The sequence below is a fragment of the Trachymyrmex septentrionalis genome, unplaced genomic scaffold, assembly GCF_001594115.1.
Source record: "Trachymyrmex septentrionalis isolate Tsep2-gDNA-1 unplaced genomic scaffold, Tsep1.0 scaffold16, whole genome shotgun sequence".
In the NCBI taxonomy this organism is placed as follows: Eukaryota; Metazoa; Arthropoda; class Insecta; order Hymenoptera; family Formicidae; genus Trachymyrmex; species Trachymyrmex septentrionalis.
Window position 1 is genome coordinate 1,723,889 of NW_017304758.1, and position 4,189 is coordinate 1,728,077.

At 24.3% G+C, this 4,189-nt stretch overlaps 1 protein-coding gene across 1 annotated transcript in view; it reads right to left on the reverse strand.

The window, feature by feature from the left end:
• Positions 1 to 4,189, reverse strand: part of LOC108746126 — a 38,239-nt gene that overhangs the window by 26,787 nt on the left and 7,263 nt on the right. The gene's annotated exons all lie outside the window — the stretch shown is intronic.

The window sequence follows — 4,189 nt, forward strand, 5'->3', positions numbered from 1 at the left end:
GAGATTATGTCTCTTATTGAATGTGAAATGAATTTTGTATACATATATTCAAACGTCATCAATGCCAGGATAAAAGTACTAAACTGTGGATCAGGCAATAGTTCCAAATCGCTTTTTATATTTATTATAATATAATAATAAGCCATTTTTTAAATTATTATAATATAATAATAAGCCATTAAGTGGTACATATCACAAGATTCTTTAGCATTTGTTTTATCCCTTTCAAGTGTCAATTGATTCTAATTTATTAGGAATAGTGCTACATATTTTATTCATGTTAACTAATTAACTAATGTATGTATCTTTAAAAATTTATTCAAAGTATAATATTATAAGAATTATCTTATGATTGTTATAGTAAATAACATAGCATTAGATTTCATAGAAAAATTTAATGTTATATAATATGTATCAGTTGAGATTAAATGTATAATAAATCGCAAGTATTTATTTAATCACTGTATTATAATACTTATCCTTGCGTAAATTTATTATAAAAATATTTAAAAACTTGTTAAATCTTGCCACAAATGATGTCATCCCGAAAAGATTTATTTGTGTTAAATATCAAAATAGAATATAAAATATTATACATGTCTATATCAGAATGTAAAATATTATACAAAATAGAATATAAAATATTATACATGTCTATATGCAAAAAATGTTACTATTTATAATTTAACTGTTTTTTATTATTAAACGTTTAATTTTTATTAATTTTTATTGTAATTTTAATTATCACTGATTTTTAATTGTACTAATTTCAAATAAACTTGAATATATTAAAATTGCATCATAATCTACAGTTAGATCCTAAAACTAGATGTGAATCATCAATTATAATTTCTTTATACCGATATGCATGTGCAAAATTTGTATTATTCTTGTGGAATAATAATGCCACCCAAAAGGATAAAGCATTTGGTGAATTGATCCGCAATTAGTACATGGGGTTTATTATGGATAATTGTCATTATTTTATTTAATTCCAATTAAAATATATAAAACAATAATAAAATAAAATAAAATCGTCCATAATGTAATCTTTATAAACAATAAAAAGAGCATTCAGTCACAAGCAGGATGTTTTTTGCGAATGTCATATATTTTATAATTGTACGTTAAAAATATATAAACTCATAAACGGCTATATTATTAGGTTATCTTCAGTATGTTATATAATAAAATCAATTATTAATTAAATTATTAATTAACGATAATATATAGTCATAATAATAATAAAAAATAACCTGATAATGGTCGAAACGTTTATATTTTTAACGTATTGTACAATTTTAAAATATATGACATTCACAAAAAACAGTCTGTGGCTGAATGCTCCTTTTATTTTTTGTCTAATATTTTGTAAGCCACTTTTAAATTTATAATTTTTTTAATCTTTATGATTAATCATAACTATTTCATCATACCTATTTTAATTATTTTATTAATTTATTTTATTAATTATTTTATTAATTGTTTGATATTGTTCTGTATAAAAAAATATGAATTTTTTTAAAAGAATAGTCCACAACTAATGATTTTAAGTTTTTATGCCCTATATACTTACGAATAATATTTGCAAGTCATTATTTGAGGTAATCAATCATAAATCAATTTTTGTAAAAGTTGTTAAGTTAAAAAATATTTTACATATAATAATAATAATATCAATAATTTATACGTATTACTGATATTATTGAAAAATTATGTGCATATTGGTATTATGAAAATTTCTGTTATAAGTCTGTATATTTGATCTTCAATATCGGTATTTATTAAAGTTTTTTGGAATACCGGTATTATAAAAAAAAATAGATATATATATGATACCGATATACACATATAATAACTAGCAATATTATTTCAGTATTCAGTTCCTGCTAAAATGTAACTACTACACGCGACCACCAATTAATTTAGTAAAATATTATAAACAATGATATATATAATAAACAAATAGAACAACAGTAGAATATTTTGTTTATGTATAAAAAAAATTAAATATACATACTTATACATATAAGATGTACTATATTTTTTATTGCAAATATTAAGATATGCTGTTTAATAAAAAAGAATGTTGAAATTTGAAATCGATGTCAATTATAACGAAGAAGATTTGGTAAATAATGAATAGAAAAATGTTTTCACTACTTGAAGATTATTTTCTCAAATAAATATTCACTGAACAAGTAAAATAAGTAAATGGTACACTTATGAACGTTGTAAACCGACTAAAAGCATTCGGTGTTACCGTATGTACAGATATATATCTGTGATATCCCTCCCATCGGATATTTAAGCTGGTCGCACACGATGCATGATTTCCTGCATAATGGGCTTACATGCTGTTGTACCTGCTTTGATGCGTGCTAAACACCTTGATGCATTGAGCAAAGTATACTATCCTTGATTTCTGTTTGATATGGTACATTATTTCATTTTCTTGCAAACGCTAATTAAAACGTTAAAAATCACTCAGGTGATTGATTGGTATCATGCGTATATGAGATGTATAAATTAGAGCCACCACGATTACACTTCATGTGATGATGTTTACAGTTAATCAAGCAAAGTAACATGCATTGATCAGCATGCAAGAGAATAAAAATGAAAATCATGCATCGTGTACAGTTTTATCTGTATAATCCCTCATAAATCACGTAAGTCTACACATGTAAAACGAATACTATAACCTTTGTTGAGTCATTATTAAATTAATCGTAAGATTTCTTAACTATTTAATATTTCTTAATAATTATCTTATAATATATTATATATTCTTAAAATAGATAATAATCATTGTGTTTACTTTTAATGTTATATTACTTGATGTATTTTCTATATCAGAATTACAAAGCGAAACTTAATTACATAACATACTGTATTTAATGAATTTTTATAACATTGGAATCTCATAATAGTAAATTTTTTTAATAACGAAATTAGGACATAAAATCTCTTCCATACGTGCTGCGTAAATGAGGATAATGATGAAATCGCGGCTCCATTAGGACCTTGAATTTTATTAGGCTCATTTCACAACTCACGGTTAATTCTTAATCGAGATTCAACTTGTATTTCATCTCTTTTCTTGGAAAGAGATAATGAATAAATTGAACCTCGGTTAAGAGTTAACCAAGAGCTATAAAACTGGGCTTTAAAAGTGAAATGAGAACAACCTCGTTTACGTTCCAAGCCGCGAATACGCCTCATTAATATGAATTAAAACATTAATATGAATTAAATGATTATTATAATTTCAATGTATTTAATTATTTTTTTTAACAAATACTGAAATAAAAATTTTATTGATATGTTCCATCAATACAATATTGATTAAGATCTCACTTACAATTTTCATAGATCATATAATAGCTCGTCATATTCAGAACGCGCTTATTATGTGTGTGTGTTAGCGCATTAACATGTTATAATTAACGTGTTACGCATACTATTTAATTTCAGAGATAAAAGCGCGTTTTTATAATATCCCGATCATATACTCCCGAGATATTATATTATCCCGAAATTTTTGATTCAAAAATTTGTCACATAACTTTGACGTTTGAAAAAAAATTCACTAAACGACAAAATATTATTAAAAATTCGTAAAATTTTGTTGTAAAGTGCTTCAAAAATTTCGAAATAGCTCTACAAGTCGCAGAATATGTCAAAGATTATAGTGAAAAAATTTGAATAATAAATATTAATATCCGCTGAGATTTCGCGAGTTGAAGTGTGCTACCGTTCTCCCAATATCACTCTTTTTGCGGTTACAGCAGCAATATTTTTTTCACAACCCCGCCTTGGCTACGTCACTGACACGTGCAATACATTTATCTAATCTTCTAAATTATGCTTAGTTTTCTTGCAATATTCACTGGAGATAATTATACGTCATAAGACTATTACATTATGTATGTACATATACATATATATATCAATTAAACATCTGCAATCATATTTTACCTATAACAATATTATAAATATGACTAAGTTGTTATTATTTCTATAGAACTTATTTTTAAGACTAGACTTATAGTCTAATTTTAAGAAAATTATTTATTTTTTTTATCTAATAATTTTTTTATAAAATAGCAAAAAAGTGTCACAATCTGCTTCATTTATAATGTCTACCATCCGATAGAAGTGTACAATTAAATTATATATATATATA